Source organism: Protopterus annectens, chromosome 7.part0 (genome assembly GCF_019279795.1).
Source record: "Protopterus annectens isolate FY-2018-M chromosome 7.part0, PAN1.0, whole genome shotgun sequence".
NCBI classification, from domain to species: Eukaryota; Metazoa; Chordata; order Ceratodontiformes; family Protopteridae; genus Protopterus; species Protopterus annectens.
Window position 1 is genome coordinate 1,551,663,039 of NC_056739.1, and position 22,792 is coordinate 1,551,685,830.

General features: G+C 39.2%; 1 protein-coding gene across 1 annotated transcript in view; it reads left to right on the forward strand.

The window, feature by feature from the left end:
• Positions 1 to 1,859: 1,859 nt before the first annotated feature.
• ABHD14B (abhydrolase domain containing 14B) overlaps positions 1,860 to 22,792 on the forward strand; it is a 121,456-nt gene continuing 100,523 nt past the window's right edge. The window contains exon 1 of the mRNA XM_044078100.1: positions 1,860 to 2,040. The gene's annotated coding sequence lies outside the window, so the exon portion shown is untranslated. The remainder of the gene's footprint in view (positions 2,041 to 22,792) is intronic.

Consider the following 22,792-nt stretch of genomic DNA (forward strand, 5'->3'; position numbering starts at 1 on the left):
GCAATTAGGTATTGGTGAAATTTCAATTGTGTTTTTACAGGAAAAATGCAACTCAAGGTGTCTGTGTCTATACAGGGCACAACCAAACACTTGATGGGAAACTAATAAGTAGACCCTGAAAATTTAAGGATGAATGGCTACTACTAGTGATGGTCTTACCACAGTTTCACTCTGCTGGGATACAATGCTCCTTTGCTTCTTCTGTCACCAGAAGCAAAACATTAGCACCAATCCCTAGATGAGGAGGCCACAGCCTGTTTGGTGATCCACAGTCTTGTCCCAGATGATGGAAGGGTCTATAGGCTTGTTGTAGCCTTTTCCTGGCAGATGCCTTGAATAGCAACCGGACCAATCAGGAATGTCATGTACAGACCCTCACTGCCCAACCAGAAACAGTCAGGAATCAATGCACTCTGCTCCTTCTGTCACCAGGAGCAGAATATAAACACAAATTCCAAGCTGTCACCTGTGAAGCAGTTATTAGGCTTTCCGGTGATTAGCAGTCTCCAGGAAATAATGGCCCTATACTCCTTCTCTTATCAGAAGAAAACAGAAGCACTAATCCCAAGATGACTACTGAGAGGCAGAATGTGGGTTCTGCAATAATTGGTGGATTTGCAATACATGTTGCAGATTTTAAAAATAAGATGGAAAAAAGATGTTTAATCTCCTAAGCACATCAGTGTGCAATATGCAGTTAGATATGGGGGGGGGGGGGGGGGGTAACTTAAGCTTTAGCTGTCTAAGTGGAGAGTCATTAATTTCAGAATAGAAGGATAGTTTGAAAGGGGCAAAGACTTTGTATTCTGGTTCTCTGGAATATAGTGGGATGGCCAATAAATTTAAATAGTTGAAGGGTATTGATTTCACAAAATGATAACTTTGTGCTTACTCACAACAGCCAATAAAAGAGGAGAAGAAAGGAGATATGTGATCAAATTAACGTAAGGGGCAGGTAACTAGAAAGACAAAGAACACAACAGCACCAAGGTGGGATGGTGGGAAATTGACTCACAAGAGACAAAACTGTGGTCTCTTTCCTAGCTTTAATACGCAATTAAAAGCAGAATACAAGTAGAACACAGTGTAAAGACAACAAATCACAACATACAAAATAGAAGAAGGCAAATAAGTAATACAAAATACAAGAAAGCAAAAGCAAACTACCCTTTCTCTCATAGCAAGTTGTAGCAGAGACTGCGTGAGCTTTTCCAGTAAAGCCATTGTTGTGTGCAACTACTTCTACACAACAGTACATAGAAAAGCTGATAATGTTTTCCCATAAGCATGGGCAACATCAGTGTTTCACTTCTGTTTTGCAGAATTTCTCATTTTATGCTGGGGCAGGGTCTGAAGTAACTCCTTGAAAAGTAGTTTAGAAGTGCAAGTCAAACAGAAACATAGAGAACACTAAAATAGAATGCAAATGCGGGTACTGCAGCATTTGTACTTTGCTACCAGTTAGGAACCAAATGATTGTCAACATTTTAGTGAATTTAAGAAAATCTTTAAATAGAAGCTTTTATCAATACTGCTGATGAGCTTCCATCAGTCCTCCCCTCATGTTGGTTCCAGCATGGAAGAAAGCAATGCACCAAGCAGCTGCATGGTCACTCTTCAGACAGTTTAAGTATACATTCCCTTCTGATTCTCCATGGTGACCTGAGTTCTGCAGTCTGTCTCTGCTGTACCTCACAAAGGTATGTATTTGCATGTGTGTACATGCCTTTCTGTTTGCCTTTGTGTCAGTGTACAAAAATGTCATAAAAAAAAAGGATAGACTTGAAAGAGTGGCACACAAGTAGTTAATTTGTCACAGGATGATTTTTCAAGTGAGTTCAGGAAGTGCAGGCAGGGGGAGGAGTTTCCAGAGAAAGCTGTAAGAAACATGATAGCAGCTGCAATTACTTCTTTGTGAGGTTTTGTTTAAAGATTAACTTTTATGGGAGATTTGTCTTAAAAACTTTAGATTTGAAGAGTAAAGGCCACTGGATGATAGGTATCCTGCAGTAAGCTTGGCTGTTTGAAGTCTTCTGTTCTGTGAGTTGTTTTCTTCATTTTCTAGTTTAAAATTTATGTTTGCTTGATAAAGTAAATGAGTTTCATTAAGTTTTGAAACTATTTATATTAATTAGCCACACGTTTAGACACTGAAAAGGATGAACATTGTATTCCTAGTTTCCATTTGCATTTATCACTTTACCATTACAAAAGTGATTTTGCAAATAGAAAGATGAGGCCACTACAAAGGCGTAGCTGCGTTTTAAGTCTTTTACTTTTTTTAAATGCTCTTTGCAAACACCTGAAGAATTCCTCAGAGTTTTCTCTTGTAATATTTAGTGGCTGAAAGATGAAATCCCGTTGGGTATGACCTCTATGATTAAAAAAAGAATGTGTTTGCTGTCATTTTGTCTTTAAATTACAGCACTGGATAATATCACATTTTTATTTGGGAAGCAAACTGTAACCAGTGAAGTGCAAATCTGGCGGGCAGAGTTATTTACAGACCCAAGTGGTGGCTGCTTTTTAGAAGGACTGTGTTTGATGCTGGGGCTATCTTTTTTTTTTTTTTTTTTTTGCATGGCAAATCCTTCTTCTTTCTGACTTAGAATGGGATCCATGCATTAAGGAGCATGCAGTCTTGACTGTCATCTTCCCCAGTTTAGCTGTTTCTAGTGCCCCTGTAGTATAACTGATCAGCCTCTACCACATTTTCATCAAGAAATACTTCATTGTTCTGTTGCTTACCTTTCATAGATTCATAGACTGTTACTAGGTTAATGACCTTAGGGGGCCTTTCTAAACCTAGCCAAGTTTTCCCGAAAGAATAATGATGTCCTACATCCAAATAGGACATTGAGGGCCAGGCATTTATAAGCTGCCTTTGTCCATAAGGGGCATGGGTGCCAGGCCCGGTGTAAATTTCCTCTTCCCCATCCGCTTGTCTAGGCTGTGCTGAAACTGGGTAATAGATGAACTTAGATTAACATGGTTGAGAAGCCTGTTCCATAGAAAGGGCAGTCTCTGGGACACATATCTGTCTCTCCAGCATGTTCTGTTTAAGTCGCATGATGCCTTGTCAGCCAGGCATAGCACACCCCTCAGCAATCTGTAGTAGACTGAGTAGAGAGAAAAGGGCTTTAAGGTTCTCTGCATAATGCAGGATTATAACTCCCTGCATTCTTTTTGTAAGGAACCTTTGAGGTTGCTCTAGTTGCTGCATATGCCTGGTCAGGTACATACGAAAGGGATCATTGTACTCCTGATCGGTCTGGTAAGGGTGGAGTACAGTGGGATAATGACCTCTCTGGACCTAGATGCGATGCCCTTACATATAAGTTGCACAACATAAAAGGATTTCCTCACCACTATGGCCGTATGGCGGTTGAAGGTACGGCTACTGTCTACGTGTGTACTCAGATCCTTGACCACTGGGTCGACTCTTAGGGGTGTATTATCAACATAGCAATTAGCTAGGATGGTTGACTTCCCAAAGGGTACAGTTATGCATTTTTTAGCATTGAGTTTAAGACCATGGCTTTGGCACCATTTATTAGTCAGAGATAGACCTTCTTGAAGAATGCTAGTGTCTGTGGGGAAGTTGATGATAACCCCCAGCTTGCAAACATCTGCAAGCTTAGTCAGCCATAAACCTTCAGCATTTTCTTCCATTTTAGAGAAGTAGATGCCAAAAAGGAGCAGGCCCAATACCGTTTCCTGGTTCCAGGGTAAGCCTTATCCTCCATGAACAGATTTTGGCTTGTAGGCTGTAAGACATTTTCCTGAGGGGATTGTTGATTGGGGATACATGGCTGAACTGCAGTTCAGCTGCAGAGACATATGGTTATGGCAAATTCACTGTGGGCACAGAGAAGCATGCAGTGCCCTGCCTATATGTGGAATAACCAAATACAGGGGGTTAAGGGTCTGGAATGTATGTGACCTGTCAGACCAGGATCCACTGCATTCAGTTGGAAATATTAGTATTTATATGTATGTCTGTAAGTGGAGGCCTGGCACCAGTAGCTGAGGGTGTTGCCAGGACAGCCCACTGTACATCTACATGAACATCTTACTGTGCTGCAGAAAGAAAGACATTTGACAGATGAACACAAAACATCTGTGCTCAGGGGAATGTCTTTGATGTTCCATAAGAGATCCATTTTGTCTAGGGAGCATCACCTAAAACCCACACTGGAGTATGAGTGTGACTACAGAAATGTACAGGATGTCCTGCATGCTGTTGCATACTTTTGGAAGCTGCAGTTATATAAGCATGCACTTCCAATCACAACATCCATCACTTCCTGCTGTCATACTCATACCCATTGAATGTTGCAGTTTTTTCTTCAACTAACATATCCACCAAGCATCCTGCTACTTGCTGTCCCTATGCTGCTGGGGGACATTTGCATTGTATTCCCCCTGCACATGGTTATTCAAGCTATGGGCTAGGCACTGCAAACATCTCAGTTCTCACAGTGAATTTGCAGCAGCCATTTGATTTGTATGGGTGAACTGCAATTCATCCATGTGTCCCCAGCCAATCGTCCCCACAAAAGCCTAAATTCTCCATAAACAGTTCTTTTTCATGAAGATGCATACTTTCTGCACTCTTTTCTTTATTCCTACAAAGATATTATATAGACAGAAGTCGTAACTACATATGACAGACATAAAATAATTCTTATGCAGCAAAGAAATGAAAATAAAGAATCTTTTGGCTGTCACTTTATCCAGACAGTAGGAAACTGGGCAGACTCAGCAAGCCAAGGGGTTTTTGTCTGTTCAAACTGCTTCCAGATAGATGTATATATGTGTTGCACTGAAGTAGACTTCTAAAATGTACACAGTGTATCAGCATCTTTATTCTTGTGCTGCACTTCTTGCTGTGAATATCAGCAACTATTTTGCGTTTTTTGCATTTCAAATAGTCCTGTCATACATACCTGTCAACCTACAGACTTTGAAAGTAGGAACAAAGACCTTTGAGAAGTAGAGAAATCCAGCCAGAAGTCTGGATATCTAATTAGCATACAATTTAAATGTCATGTAGCGGGTTACCTACAGTTTATTGACAATCCACTTCCCTGAAACCCAGTTAACAGACATGTCAAATCACTGACATTCTCAAAGCCAACGTTTCCCAAATGGGAAGTAAACACTTGGCCACCCCGATGGAAAAACTACTCGAAGAAAACAAACCCACCAATGTGGGGCCATGCCCCCCGCACCCCCCTTACTAAATATGCCAACTCTGAGAACGCACTACCGCGGGGGTAAGGGGAAAAGTTCAAGTAGATGGCCAAGTGTTCACTAACCACGCTTGTAACATTGGCTTTGGGAATGTCGGTAATTTGAAGTGTTGGGTGAATGCATGTCGGGGAAGTGGACTGTCTATAAACTGAAGGTAACCCATATATAGCATGTAACTCTTCCTGCTTCCAGTAGGAATATGTGATAATACTTGGAAACATGTTTAAAAAACAGGGAGTGACAAAAATGAAGGAAAATATAAGCACATTATCAACAGTGTAAAATCTGTAGACTTTAAGGAACTGTATTGTAAAATTTTACCAGACAGGGTCATTTATTTTTGCTTCTGAAAAAGGGTGTTCTTTCTTTAAGTCATTGGTGCAACTAGAATGTTGGTCATGTGTTGTGGTTTTCTGTGTTCTAGAAACTTCAAAATTAATATTTGATGAAAGAGATTGAGAAGAACTGGGTGAAGGGACGAATCAAGCCTGAAAATAGTGAGATACCTCAAAAATAGGTACATCATGTGTAAGAGTAAATCAGGTCTCAAAATAGGAATGTTCTTCCAGAACTGGGACAGTTGAGAGGTCTGCTCACACATTATTAGAGTAAATTATATGATTACTTTAAAGCTTTCTCGTGGTCTCTGACCATCAGATTAGTTTTCTGGATTGTTTTACATATCTGTATCTATTTATTATTATTATTTGTTAACCATAGATGCTGAATTCTCAAGTCACGTTTGCAGTATAGTCTTTAAAGGATAATTACAAGATTGTTATACACAAACTAAAAACAATATGAATTCACAATAACACTGTGAATATACAGCCACAAGACCCTGCAAACTGAATTGTATTCAGGTACAACTCAATGAACACGAGTAGGCTATAATGTTTTGAAAGTACAGTTTTCAACATGGATGCTTTTGATAAGTTTAGTTAGATTTTTTTCAGTGATTTTACCGGAGATAATTTCCTCAGAAATATATTCAAAAAGGTCAAGATAGAATGTATATGCTTTATGATGGGACTAAAAACCATGCTGCAAATTGTATATTAGACTGACATTTGGAGATTATCAAGTAGCTTGTGATGACTAGGTTTTGCAAGTTTTTTGACAGAATGGTTAATAAGGTAATAAGGCAGTGGGTCAGCAATTGTTATGGGAGGTGGAAGGGTAACCCTTGTGCAAGGATATGAGAGGTTGTTGTTTCCAACAGTGTAGAACCTTACCTTTTATGAGTCTGTTTATAAGTATTATGATAGGATAAGCAATAAGAGAGCTGAATCCTTTAGTAATTTAGGTAGAATGTTGTCTGTCACCAGGCAGTCATGTTTGAGTTTTAGTTTAAGAACCATACAGGCACATGTAGTTTTGAATTATGAAAAAGACCTAGCTGTGAAGCTGGAGAAGGTTTTACAAGAATTCCGTGGTGGTGGTGCTGCGGTAGTGTTGTTGCCTCACAGTAAAATGCTGTCCGGTTCGATTCTCACCTAGAGCGTCTTCTGTGTGGAGACATGCGTGAATGGGCATACCTTTGTGGAAGGTTGTGCGTCAGGGCTGGCAACTCGGCACGTAAAAATGTAGTACCACTCATTAGCGGACTGGAGTTGCGCTGTGGCGACCCCTAACCGGGAAAAGCCAAAAGACTCATCAGAAGGCATTGGCATTAATTTTTATATAGAATCATGAAAAAGATTAACATTCATTGTACAACAACCCTCCCATTAATATTCAAAAACGTGCATGCTGATTGGTCAGCGTGCACATTGTAAATCCGAGTTATAGTAATGGAAAAAGGTCCGGTCGCCCAGACTTTTTCTATTACTATAACTCTTACAGCAAAACTGCCTCGCTATGTTAAACGAGTTTAACATAGCGAGACAGCTTTAAAAAAGCAACGGAGAATCTCTGTTGCTTTTTTTAAAGCTGTCTCGCTAGTTTAAACCCATTTAACATAGCGAAACAGTTTGTAAAAAGCAACTGAGATCTTGTTTTCTCCGTTGCTTTTTTCAAAACTGTCTCACTATGTTAAGTGGGTTTAACATAGTGAGACAGCTTTAAAATAAGCAACGGAGATTCCGTTGCTTATTTTAAAGCTGTTTCGCTATGTTAAACCCATTTAACATAGCAAAACAGTTTGTAAAAAGCAACGGAAATCTTGCTTTCTCAGTTGCTTTTGCCCACAGCTCTGATGTACTGCGTAGGCAGACGCATGCGCAGTACATCAGAACTGCCGCAGAATACCAGACAGCTGCGGAAGGGCAGCATGGAGGCATTATACAATGCCATTATTTAAGAAAAGTAATTAGTTTTTTTCTTAAATAATGTCATTGTATAATGTCAATAACCCACTTCTGGGTGTGGGTAATGCTGGATTTACCCACGGTTGGCTTTGTTTGGCCACTCGGGCTTTGCCCTCGTGACCAAACCACACCAATCGTGGGCAAATCCAACATTACCCACACCCAGGCGTGGGTTATTGCTATATTAGCTGTTGGCATGTCATCTAGTCATAGGAAAGGAGAAGAGGTATGTTAGTGACTGGGATGAAGAAGCGCTGTCTATTGTTTTAGACTTTTTGGATTTCATTTATGTTGTCTGTTTTGGTCGAGGATACAAGGAAGGACATTTTACTTAGTGAAATGGTATTTGGTATTTTAATTAATTCTGTATGGCATGGAACATATTCCATTCTCTGGGTGATTTGAGTTTTATAATTTGTCAGATTTGGTCATTTGCAAGCTTTAACATTTTGGTATCACAAGTAATCCAAGGCAGTGAAGGCTGTACATCTGTTTTTTTTTTTTTTTTTTGTAGTAAGGGTGCAGATTTGTTTAGGATGTCTAGAAGAGTTACAGCAATTTTAATGCACAGATAAGACTTCATGATGCCATTTTAATATACACTTCTTACAAATACAAGTATTATATACTGGTAGCATGCAGTAAAGAAGCTGGTAATTACTGGGACCTAACTGCTATGCTAAAAGCAGAAATTGCAGCATATACTAGTAATGCTATTTGAACCTAAGGATGTTACAAGTAGGAAGAATTACTTGGTATGGTTAAAAGAATGAGAAAAGGTGTGGAGTAATATTTGTAAAAAAATAAATAAATGAAAATAAAAAAGTTAAGGGAGCTGTACTGCTGTAGGTTGTACATATGATAGTACTCAAGCAGTATTACATTATTAGGTATATAATTTCTACAAGTATAACATTTTTATAATGATATTTAGCGAGATTAACGCTTAAATATTAAAGCAAGCTCTTGTCACAATTCATTAGTCAACCTGCTTTGCCTTAACGGAGCTTTATTTAGCACCACCTGTATGTGCATCCATTTCCTAGTTCATTTTAGCAAACTGATCTTTAAGCTACAGCTGCAGATCATATTTTTAAGTCTGTAGTGAAAAACACACTGGGCGTCTTTCTGAAATTCATGTAGGCCTTTGTCACCCCGAGAACGTCATGAATTCAATTTCCTTGACAAAGATTCCTTTTGAGTGATTGCATAATAAGGCTACAATGTACAGTGTGGCTATTTGTACAAACTAATAAATCTCACAATTCTGCCCAGTGTTTGCAAGTCCTAAACCAGTGACCGTAATTTCCCTGCTGTGAGCAGTTTTTGACTTGTTAGTGCAGCAAATAAATGCCTTTATTGTTTGGGAAGTGACTTGGGGATTGTGATAGTGGGTGAGAGGAGTAAATGATTTACTGAATCTTTTGTGAATGTTTAGAGGTATGGCACGCAAAGTCTAAACTTCATATCTCACAGCCTTGCTAAATGTTATCTTCAATATTACACTGCAGTGGATTCCTGGTGTATCACAATCGTTTTCACGAGTTCCACTTCCTTCCTCCACTTCCACTACCAAATGACGTGAGCCTGACAGGTCCTTAAATGTCTTCTTTCTTCCTAGCTTTTGTGAAGAACATCATCTGCCCTTCTACATTCAATTTTGACATGTGTTGAGAGATGTACTGAGCAAAACATCCTGTGGTGTCCTCAATAGTTAGTTCTTTTGGGGGGGGGGGTTACAAAACTCCTGAAAATAGACTTGGGTCTAGTATGTCTAATGTTTTTAAATAATGAATAAAAAATTTGATGACAGACACAGTATTCATTAATGGTAGCGTACATAGGTCACAGTGACACTTCTACAGCAGTTGACGACTGCAAAACTGCATTATGGTTAAGGAAGGTCACTGCAAGGAAGATTTCTATTTACCAAGGTGCAGCAACCCTAGAATTGATTATATTAAGAAAAGGATGCAAGGAGTGATGTAGCCCCCATATCCGGATGGAGGGAAGCTTTACCAATGAAAAGATTAGGTTTCAAGTTCTGTTAGAAAGTTTGGGTTTTTGCTCACATGCAGAATTTCAAAGACTGTATTTTAAATCTGGAACACCAATGCTTTGTTAACAATTGTTTAATACATTAGTTCCAAAGGACCATGTTTTTGTTTAGTCTAGCATGGGAGAAGGTAAGGCTGTGGCTTAGCATACTGCATACTTGTCTTTGATGCTGGGAAAGTCATAAACCTGTGGAGTCAGTTAGCTACAAGATGTACAGGGGTGAAACCCTGCTAGAACCCCGATGACCCCAGTTTGACTAGTCTGTGAGCCAACCAGGAGAGGGAGTAATGAATAGGTGATACTGTCTGCCTGGGGGGGGAGGGTAGGAGAAGGGTTACATTCCACAGGGTATGGATGAAGGTTTGAGTCACTGATGGAGTCAGGGGACTGCAGTAAGTGCTCACTTTTCAGTGGTTTGGATTTAAGGTGATATCACTGTCTAGGTGGGGACCATCCTCCCAAACCTGTGTACACACCTTCCTCAAAAGATCATTCTGGCACAAGAGTAGAAAGTTAGGGTGTGACTCGTACAACAATAAATCTCTTTGACTCATAATGATGCTGCAGTCTCCTTTGTCTTCACCTCCCAAGCCCACTGACAAGCCAGCTCACTCCGCTAGATGGTGAGATTGGTGGTTGCAGGTCTGGAGGGATATGTGGAAATGAAGAAGGGAGTGCTAATAAAATAGCTGTTATCTGGCTGCTATGAAGTCATGAAGAGCCAATCTGTTTACTCTCAGAAATGCTGAAAAAAAAGGCCATGGGTTATATCAGGTGGTTGCATTCATGTTCCAGCACTGAAACTGTAGCATAATATGAGGTGGATGCTGCACCTCTGAAGTGGCTTCTGCCAGAACTGGTGCTAATTTAGGTAGCTGTCGATACTATAGCACTTATCAGAAATGACAGTAGAAAACTTTCCTCATTGTCATAGCCAAATTTCTGTAGTGTAGATAAATGCCACCTTGTGCCTGTCCTGAAAACAGACGATAAACCTAGTTGGGCAAACTCAAGAAAAAACAAGTAAGTAGAGAAATAAAAATAATGGCACAAGAGAATGAATTGCATACTATTTTAAATGCATGTATTAATGCTTCATAGCAGAGCTTTATAGGCTGTCTAGTAATTGTTAGTCCATCAGCATGAAGTGACAGATGCCAGACTTGACAGTTCTCAGTGTGTTACCCTTGAGTGGTCCCTCAGCAGGAAATGATAGACACTGGTCATAACACTTGTCGGAGTGTTATGACTGAGCGGTGATAGTGCTTGAAAAAGCAGAATATTTTTTATCAATACCAAAATGCTGTATACTTTTTGTCATAATTGTTGACCATGCATCTTTAACCACTAATGCATCAGTAAAGTCCCAGTACAGCCAAACATTAACAAATGATTCTTTGGTTATGGCATGGGAAAGAAGAAAGGTAACACTTGGCAGGATCGTTTGGTTAAATGGAGATATTATGAAGGAGGTTCAAGAACAGGCATTCTACTTGAATACTAATGCTCAGTACTGAGAGAAAAATAGATGGAATGGTGTGCATTTGGGTGTCCGGAGCTTTTGCCTGAGTTGGACTAGTTAACAATGGTCTATTTTCCTGCTCTTGGCGTCCAAACATTTTGTTACCCTGAAGATGAACAGCATCACGAGGTCATATAAAATTGTGTTTGAGTGCTGGCAAACCCCAAGGATGACTTATACCAATTGTATACAGCTTGACCTCTTGTAACATGGTTTTCACAAGCTTGGTGTATAAGATATTACTGGTTGTTGTCAGTTCACTTACAGAAGGACTCCATGGTCAAGTATGTGTACAGCCATAGGTCATGATTTTACCTTATGCTGTAAATATTCTGTTTCTCACTGGCATGATTAAAGCTTGCCCTCTAATCAGTACAGATTCATCTGCCAATGCCATTTTGTTTTAACTCATTGTTTACTGCCTGTTTGCTGATCACTATGTACCTTTATTTGTTGCTATCATTTAACTATCTCTAGTATGTAACTGATATGTTTGTCTTTTCGGCTTTTCCCAGTTAAGGGTCGCCACAGCAGAACTCCGGTCCGCTAATGATTGGCAGTAGATTTTTTTTATGGTGTCGAGTTGTCAGCCCGATGCCCAACCTTCAGCAAAGGCACGCCCCTTTCACGCATGTTTTTCGAAGGTCACTCGACCGTGGGGAGGACATGCAGACTCCACACAGAAGGCACTCCAGCCAAGAATCGAACAGGGGAACCTCTTGCTGTGAGGCAACAACGTTACCGCTGCACCACCGCGGCATATGTAACTGATATATATAATTGATATTTACTGCAGTGTAAATAGTTTTGTTCACTGTAAGTTATCTTGTGTATGTATACTTTTATAACTGTAGATATTATTGTTTTGGGGACTTTCCATCACTGGTCCTCTCAAATGGGTCCAGAATACATATATATATGTGTGTGTGTGTGTGTGTGTGTGTGTGTGTGTGTGTGTGTGTGTGTGTGTGTGTGTGTGTGGATGTAGGGCACTAGACTGACTGTGCATCTACACTGACACTTGTTTAGTTGACATCATTTGATCATTCCACACAGATGGTTGACAGGTGTTCAAGATCGACAATTCCTGGTTAGTGGAATTTTCCCTTTCCCCAAGGATTGTGAGATCTCAGAGTTAGTATATATATATATATATATATATATATATATATATATATATATATATATATATATATATATATATATAATTAGCTGAATAGAATATATGGGGATGCAGGGGGGGCTTGCTCCCCTGCAAAAACACTTGTAGATGGTTTGCTCCACTCTGGGGTAATCCTTGGAGCATGCACAGAATGAGTCGGTATTTGTAGTTTTGACATTTTCACATTGGAATTCTGTGTGTTGGTGTTGGTACGTAGTTGATCCATTGCCCTACACTCACTCACTCTCTCTGTCTCTCATATATAATTATATATAGGTTTCTGTTATAATTGTTGAATGCAGAAATAAGCACAATATCGGGCCAAAAAGCTTGATGAACAAAACGGTGACAGAATGAGTCAGTATTTGTAGTTTTGACATTTTCACATTGGAATTCTGTGTGTTGGTGTTGGTACGTAGTTGATCCATTGCCCTACACTCACTCACTCTCTCTCTGTCTCTCATATATAATTATATATAGGTTTCTGTTATAATTGTTGAATGCAGAAATAAGCACAATATCGGGCCAAAAAGCTTGATGAACAAAACGGTGAACAGAACAATGACAAAACATTCAAATACAGAAACGCACAAAACACTTTTTTCTTTTTTTTGCAGGGGTAATTGTAGAACCAGCCGATGGTTTGACTGATCATATCTAGTACAGTTGGTCTGTTTATTTGTCCTGTATTGCTGATGACGTATTGAAAGCTTTGAATAGACCCATGAAAAGGTCTGATGATACCACCTTGTCTTTGTTTAGCACTTCTTTGACAGACTCATTCAGATATTTGTTTGTTTGTGTCTTTCGGCTTTTCCCAGTTAGGGGTCGCCACAGCGGAACTCCAGTCCGCTAATGATTGGCAGTAGATTTTTACGTGCTGGCTTGCCGGGCCTAACGCACAACCTTCAAAGAAGGAACGCCCATTCACGCATGTCGCCACACAGAAGACGCTCTAACTGAGAATCGAATGGGCAACATCTAACTGTGAGGCAGTAGTGCTTCATTAACTCAAAAACAAAACTTTGAAAAAAAAGACTGTGACTTTTTTTTTTGTGTGTGTATTCTATGTGGGCATCTAGCTTCTGGTGACCAATACATACGTTGCATTGTTAACTATGTTAAGAATGGCATTAGATAAAACATTCTTTGGGTCTGCTGAGGTTTCTCACTTGAGACTAGACTTGATAAATGCCTGTTTCCATTAGGCAGGCACAGTGCCTTGCCTGATGCTTCTGATGATTAGAATAGTGAGGGAAATGACTAGAGTGCGTGCAGCTAGTTGTATGATTTCCAGAGGCAGACCATCAAAGTCAGCTGGTACTGAGTCTTTAGTTTTCAAATCTGTAGTATGGGAACTGAAGGATGGGGTTTAGGAAATGTTTGGAATTGTGTTTTCAAAATAGTTTTGAAGTTGTTCTGCTATTTCTGTATCACTGGCTTCTGAAGAGAGTGACACAGTAGTGTTATTACCTGGCTGCAGAAGATCACTTATTGTCTTCAAATGAGTGGTGATTTTTGTTTGTAGTAAGCTACGAACACTGCATCATTTTGTATGATCTTTGATGAACAGTTTGCATTTATTTCTCTGCATTTAAGTAGATTATGGGATGTTTGTGTTTTGTTGGTCCATGCTCTGTCATATTCCACTGTTAAGGCTTTAAGTGTGCTTGATGCTCATGGTTGAGAAGCATTTTTACAATTAATGCTTTAAAGCAAGCTACCGAGTCAAACAGCATTTATATTTTGGATGAAGATGCCAGCAGCATCAGACAGTTTGGATGCATAGGTGATGCAGTGCTAGTCCATAGGTGGGATGACTTGATTGCTATAGATTGCTATAGTCATGATTTAAGTTGTTCATGTTTTTAACCTGATTTGGGAATGTTTTGTTGTTGTTTGATTATGGTGTGCTTTGGTCAGTAATAGCAATGGCCATGATCCCTGTAGAATTGAGTTTTTGTGCTGGAGGCACAAGTATCAAGTCTAGCATTTTATGCTTGTCTAATGTGTTACCTTTGTGGGTAAGTAAATTAATTAGTTGGTGTAGCCCATGGTGTTGAAATAGATACTGACTGTATGAGCTTGATGACGACTGCTCTATTCTTGTATCTCCTGTACAGATTATTTTTTTTTATTTTGTGTTGTTAATTTGTCAAAATAGTATGCCTTCAAGAATAGCCACTGGCTGTTTTGAAGCCGTTTAAATTCTTAACTTGTCTAAGACGGATATTTATGGTGACTGATTCTCTATTCTAATACTATAAATTTTGTTAATTGCATACAGTACAGTTTATGTATTTTGCTCAATATAGCAACACCTAATGCTCTCTCATAGTCTGCTGGTATACTGTGGGTTCAGTGTAAGGTTCTGTCCCGCGGCCTTTATTTTTTTCACCTTATGCAGACAGTATGCAGATGCACTGTGCTGGTGGGGAGTTTGGTTGCGATCTGTAGACAAGTTGTATGTGTATTTCAGTGGGAATTTGCCATGTGTAAGCTGGCATGCACTAGTGATGGTTCATAGGCTCATGTTTTGCTGAAATGCGCAGGAAAAGATATATGCAAATTACATCATGATGAGATACAATTACAACTGGATAGGGAAAGGGTGTCCTAATGGTATTTAAATGTATGTGAGGTGAAGAACCTTCTTGATTTGCAGTCATATTTGGGAGAATTTGTGCATCTGACTATAAAATGGATAAAGCATGCTGAAAATATTAGTGCCGTCACTTCACACTAGTATGCATGAGTTAGCAATGTTGTTGATAATGTACCTTAATTTCACTGACGGAGCGATGATTGATCACTTTAAAGGAGATTGGAACAGTGTATGGGCCTTGATTGATGTGTTGCCCACACACAGAATCTATAGGAATGCATTGCCTTTCCATTCCTGTAGAGACCACCACTGTGCTTATAGCAATTTCTGTTCTGGTTACAAGGACCTTTCATGACCCGTCTGGGATCACATTGGGTATTTCACGTTTCCAACATTACAGTACTCAACAAGTACCTCAGCATAATGCTTCTGCATGTGGAGGGGAGTACACATGGTTTCCAAATCCTCAACAAGAGAGTGATAACACTGCACATTCCATGTATGACATTGCCTATCTTCCTGAAGTATTGGGTGACATAGATTGCATAGATGATAGCAATGAAGGCACTACCTGGTCCACACTCACAAAGGTTTGTGAACAAGAATGAATACTATTCCATGATCTGGCAGGCATCATGTGATGCACATAAGATCACGACCAATGTATACGTCTAGCTCCCAGGGTGTTTGCATGATTCACATATATGGTGCATATGTTTGTCTCATACATCATGAAACTTCACAGAGTCATCTAGTTCATATGTGCAGGCAGTGTGGCTAATTTTAATGTGTACAATACAAGGACCAACATCAGGGACGGGTATTTAACTATTACTCTAGTTTACTTACAAAAAGTTAATAAAACATCAGGTTTTGCATGACCGTGTATTTTCCAAACAATAATAACTATGAAACTCTGTCTGACATTATTGGGTGACTGCGGTATTAACTGATTTACTAGGAAAACAAAAGTTTCATGGAGGTCAGGACAAGATCAAAAGTCTTATGGGGGAACAGAACAAAAATATAAGGCAAATTCAGATGCATTTGAGAGGTATATTCCCCACATCATCCTGTTGTCCTGCCTCAGCCTTTGTAGATGTCATCATAGCCGTGCTCTGCCCTGTGAATACACAATAAAAGACCCACTTAAGTGAGCATTAATATCTGTGATTTAACAGTGCCCCTGCAGCATGCATGTTAAAGGTCTCCATACGCAGTACAATTGTACATCTGCTGCCATCCTGATGTAGTTGGATACCTGTAGTTTCTTCTTTAAATTACAAACAGTATGCTGTGGCCAGCTGGCTACATTCTCTGTGTGCAATGCTGGTGTTCAGAAATCTGCCAAATGTGGTATTAACCTGGTGCATCATCCATTGATACACATAGGGTGGGTCCATCCTCAAACAGTGTCCTCTACTCCAGGATAATATCACAAATATCATACCCCAGTAGGAACACTAAAAATCTCCTCTGGCTTTGTTAGTTTGATGCTTCTGTGTGGCCCTTCTCCTTGACTGACCTCTCAGCTGCTATGGAATGTGCCTTTGTGTTGATACTACATGGCATGTCAGTAATATGCTTATAACACAGCTGTAATGTTTAATTGTGCCTCCCTCCACATTTGTGGAATGGACCAATGTCTGCAACACTTGTTCCTGTAAAGGATGATCAACACCCCTTTCTTCCCATCAGATGCTACCAGTTGTTCTAAGTGCTTGTAGCAGGACATCATTTTTAGCAGGGCTCAAATTGTGCACTCTCTGCTGTTCACTGCATCTTGCAGACATGCAGACACTCGTGAACACATGACAGGGAGCTACAGACTGTATACTACTAGAGCTAGTAGGACAACAGCAACAGATGAAAGAGCAACCTAGTTAATACCATAAAATACCATACCATATTTACAGAGGCAACTATGGGGGTATGCCATATATATATATATATATATATATATATATATATATATATATATATATATATATACTAATGTGTGACAAGTACATCTGCTGTAAGCATTCCCATATCTGTCCCTGTACCTATCACATGGCATACCCCCATAGTTGCCTCTATATATATATATATATATATATATATATATATATATATATATATATATATTCACTGCCCGCAGGACTCATTCACCTTGTAAGTACCTGCAGGTATGTACAGGATAAGGCAATCATCCATAACACTGCTATTAGACCTTTTGGGAGTACATCTGGCAAACATCATTGACATTGTCCTCTAGCAGTGTGTGTGTGTGTGTGGGGGGGGGGGGGCACACGTTTGTAGGCATAGAACTGAATTACTGACCACAATAAGCAACAGTGTGGATATGGCAAACATTACCTTTTCCATATGTTATGACACATGCACAGGAACAGATTGTCCAGATTTTCAGGCTACCTTATTGACAGAACAACTGATATATGATATAAGCATATGTCTACTGCTAGACATTTGTAATGAGAATTCCAGTACTATGATGCACATCCCTAGGGAGGTGGACAAAAGCAATTTACCACACACTTTCAGAATACTGTGTGCCTCCTCATGCCTGTCTATATGTCCATACAGTGCTGTTATTCCTCGTGACAGTGTTGCCCAAGTGTCCAGTATGGCTTCTTAAGTCTGGACAACCAGGTATACAAAATGGCGATATACCTGTGAAACAATGCAGTTTCATAGCTGTTTGTACAAGACTCTAGTTAATTAGACTAGGGTGAGTGGATGTATATGAATCACTTTATTTTGCTGCTGTACATCTGAAGAGCATCTTGCTGCCAATGCCCTTCGTTAGCAGCTTGTGGCTGTGAATTTGTGCTGGAGACCTGCATAAGTATGATCATAGTGCTACATCCTAGCATCATGTTGTGCTATATGCAATATAAAAAATCTCATGGTAAGAATGATTCATCTGCTACCATTTTGTTCCTCATGAAAGTGGTTCCATTTTTAGAGGAGATTCTGGAATATGACCACTTTTGTTGGTTCCCGTTCATGTGTGGTGCTTGAAGGAGAGCAAAATTATGTTCCATTTCCTTCACAGCCATTTCAGGGAGTGCTTATTAAGTCCCTGTGATAATGCTTTCAGAATATTTGATGCCTGGTATAACCTGGCTGAGGTTTTGATCTCAGGCACAGGCATCATGAGGATAGGGGAGCAATGTAGCCTTTATGATGTTCTACTGTGTAGTAGCCATAATGATATCTGTGCTTGAGGAGTGGAGGTTGGGCAGCATCACCTTGAAGGTTATAAAAAGTGAATAGAATTGTACCTTTTTTCCTGTTTTATGTGGGTGACTGTAGGCAGGTGTTTGTCAAGGTCAGCTTAGGACATGTGTGTATACTACTGTGTGACCTGTAGTGTCAAGTGGAGGAGTTGATGGCATGTACATAATATGCCAACTTCAGCTGATGTTGGTTTCTGAGGGGACCTGTTATTGGGTGGGGTTGTGTTACACTGTCTCATGGTGCCTACACACTTCCTGGTGTGCCCCTAATTATAGAAGTGCAATTTTCCTGCTTAACATTTGTGCAAGAGACCTATATATATGACTGCTACCTGTCATAGAGTTAACAGGATATATATTTTGGACTGTGTATTTGTTGTTCTCGTACCTTACCTTGCACTTGTCGCAGTTCTCTGATTTCTTGCTTCTCTTTTTACCATGAGCAGAATGTGACAACAATCATATCACCTTCCACAGGAGGCAGTACAGTCTTGTAGCTATCCACAGGTAGTTCTACAAACTAATGCACATGTGTGTTTTAAAAGTATTCAGTCCACTGCCAGGATAGTCCACTTATGGCAGACTTCTCATTGTAACTCTTCACTGCAGGTCTGGGTGACAGATTTGTTCATCAGGCACCTTTTTCATGTCCCACCCCTGCTGAGGCTGTTGCTGTGGAGCCTGAGGGCAATAATGCCTGGAGTGCTGCACTAGAGGGGGTCCTGGCCCCTCACTAGGCAGTAGCTCATGCCCTTGTCTGATGTGGCCCACCTACAACTTTAGCAAGTGGTGGATGTTGCAGTGGAGAAGGAAGTTAGTAGGTCTGTTGCCCAGATGGCTCCATGGAGAATATGGTCCATATCATCAGCTACCCTGGCCCTTCATGTGCTGATGGATTGCATTAATGCACCTTTTGCCCAGGGAGGCAGACAGCATGCTGCTGCTTGTACTCAATCATGTCTATGCCCTCGTTTCCTCTTGTGTTAAACCTCTTAACGTAGGCATTGTCCAACCCTCACCTCCACCATTGTATGTTGTTTATATCCATTCCATGTTTCCCCACCCTAGTGTGTGGTCATCCACTCCTGTTTATCTGCACTGTTCTATATGTTGTCTTTCTATCCTTGCAGCAGTCATACCTGCTTTCCTTTCACCCTACTCCCTTTTCCCTTCTCTCCTTGTAAAGCAAAGATTTGGCCTTGTCCTCACAAAAAAAAAAAATGTACCGGCGCCACTCTTCCTGCATACTGCCATATTATGTCCTTATGCAGGACCCTCTGATTACTGACCTCCACTTTTTCTACTTTCCTTCCCTTTTAAACATTTGACAGCTATTCACGTTAGTCTGTCTGAATGCAGCAAGTTTATGCTGAGTGTTTTTGTGTGTGTGAGAGAGCAATGAACATGTAGTTACTATAATGAAAATTTGTAGTGCGTTGGAGTTTTTGGTAGTGTATATTTACGTGTGTGAATTTAGTATAGTGTACTTTTTTTGCCTCACAGGTATGTCCTGGTAATAGTTTTGTTTTCCTTCCAATGGATGATACCTGTGTTCATTCCATTATGTGACCAAAACCAGAAAAAAATCATAATGCCACAAGGGTCAGCAATGGTAAAATACTCGCAATTCATTGAGTGCTTTCGTCCCGCTAAGGAGACTTCATCAGAATGAACCCCCCACCAAAAACTTCATTAAATTGTTAATCTGATTCAACCTACTGGTTAATTAATTAATTGCTAATAACCAGTCTCTTCCTTAAAGGCACAGAGTACATATAGCAGCACACAAGTCGGTTCCAATCCAATACCTTAAAACTATATCAACAATAAAACGTTTTTTTTACAAAAATCAGAATCCACAGTTGTATAAAATATAGAATTCCATTCAATAAACATATGATAATGTAGTTTAAATTGGTGTAAAGAGCCTGTCCTAAACATCAATTATACAACTTTACAAAAAGTCTTGTATTTAAAGTAGTTATCTGTGTATAAGTTAGTTCCTCTCATATTTAAAACTGGAACATTTTTAGAGTGAATTCGGATATGCATAATTTCATTGGGTTGACCCTGTGTTTTATCACTTTTTTATTGAGTGGATTTCTGTATTTTATACAAGTGTGGATTATGATGGATTAAGATTTTTGTAAAAAAAAAAAACTTTTTATTGTTGATACGGTTTTAAGGTATTGAATTTGAGTTGACTTGTGTGCTACTACATGTGCTCTGTACCTTTAAGGAAGGGATTGGTTCTTAGAAATTAATTACTTAACCAATAGGTTGAATCAGATTGACTGTTGAATGAAGTTTTTGGTGGGGGGGGGGGTTCATTCTGATGAAGCCTCCTTAGTGGGACGAAAACGGTGAAAATGTGTGCATTTTACCATTGTGGACCCTTGTGGCATTATTTTTTTTTCTGGTTTGGCTGTGATGTAATGCTACACCAATTTTCTTTGTTTGTTTCACTGTGTTGTGAGATCATTTGGAAGTAGCCAAACTTAAGGAGGATGTTGCCACCTTAAAGGGTGATCTAACGAGGCTTAACAAATTACTTTCACAGTTGGATGACTGAAGGTATACCAGGTGTCTACATCTTCTCCTGTTACGGTTGAAGAACATGCCCCTGGTTCCTCTCCTCATGAGGAGAGAATGGTGTCAGATGTGCAGGAAGTTTGTTCAAGTCGATGTGCTCCTGCAATTTTAAACAGTAGCATCTTTACCTTAAACAGAGGTTTGCAGCAAAAGGACCCACGATTGGCCACTAATATGAAACATGCGGATGGACTTACCTGACTTACGCTGAAGTAGCAGGTACCGTTCCATGTTTTTGTTGAGATGTTGCCGCATTTTGTAGAGTCGTCTAATTCACGTCCTGAACTGAATTTAAATAATGTGGGCACTTCTGAGCTTGCTACAAATAATAACTCTGTATTTAAAACTATATTGGGCAAAACTTTTAATTTTCAAATGGACTCCTGTCCTGAGTAGGCAGCAATTAATGTAGCAGATGACAGTATTTTTACATCCCTTAAAAGCATGATTTTTTTACTTTGAAAAAAAGGTTTATGAAGCTTAAGAGATTAAAAATTGAAATTAGTTATTTGAAAGCATGTATAAATTCTAATATTGTGCCTCAAGGTTTGTGGATGTTTACATTCCCATTTGGTCTCTTATACAATGATGAGATGCCAGATGATTTTATTAAGTTTTTGATAAATGTGGTTTAGAACTCATCCAGAAAATTATTCTTTACAATGCATTCATTCTCCTTGAACCGCCTTGCTATCTTCTAAGACACTCCTTTACCTGTCCTTTAGTAGACCCCTACCTAGTCAATCTGTTAGATTCACTTTTGCCTCTTAATCATGTGCAGTCACCAAAAATTACAAATCTTATCGCTTAACCTCTATAAAATATCACTCTACTTGTCCATCTCTCATTTCCTCTTCTGATTTCACATATCTCATGCAACAACTATAGATACTTTGTAATTTTTGCTGTTTTATTAAAAACTTTTTTGTATTGTATATATTTTTTATTTATATTTATAATGCTTTTTGGCTATTATTTCTGTATAACTGTACTTGCTTTGAAACCTTCTGATTCTGTTTATTCTAACATTTCTGTATAACACATTGTAATAATGTGGAGCTTTTCTCCTCAGGCCTCCGCTGAAAAAGGGCTAATCATCTCATTTGGACAAACCTGGTCAACAAATGTAAAATAAATAATAAATAAAATTTAAAAACTTTGGGTCAGGAATTAGAGAGATTGCATCAGCAGATTTTGAATGACTTGCTTTTTCATTAATACAAGGGTCTATATGAGAGAGTTTTTTAGTTAAAGGTAACGAGGTGTAACAATCATTTATGAAGAAAAAGCATCAACTAGAACAAGATATTAAACAATATAGAAATAGAGGCTTACTCTGCAGTATATTTGTATTTTGTTAAGAGTAAAAAAGTTTTTTTTTTCTGGTGTAGGTACACATAGTACAAGTAAATGTTTAGGTCATATGGTGGGAGACAGGCTAGTGGTATGTTGGATTTTGATACTTTTTCTAAAAAGGTGCAGGATTTTCAATTTCCAAGCTGCTCAGAGAGACTGGCAAGTCAGTCAAAACAAGGTTTGGAATTGGGTTTGACTGATATCCATCCCCCCCCAGAGGGGTTATCAGAAATGGGGAGGGAGGAAATGAGAAGATGACTAATGATGACAAAGTGATTGTTAACACATATGGGGAATTTATAATGTGTAACTACATTACTAACTCCATTACGAAAGATCACTTTTCCTTATTCCTCAAAGGTTTGAAGTTTGTTCCTACTAAATATGTGGATGTGGTGGATTAACTTGTTGAGCTCAAACTTTTTATGAGAAAATTAAATTTCAACATACTTTTTCATGACGGCAACTAAAGGGAACATCTGTTAAAGTTATTAATGGGATGAGCCTTAAGAAATGCAGTACTTTTAATCCCCACTGAATCCACTCATAAGTCGTTTTGAGAAAGCAGTTGTGGTAAAATATGGAAGATATGTACAAGATGCATTCCGATAATAGACATATATATCATAATCTTACCAGGGAAGAGAAATTACTTTTGGATCAACTAAGGGCTGATAAAAACATAGGTAT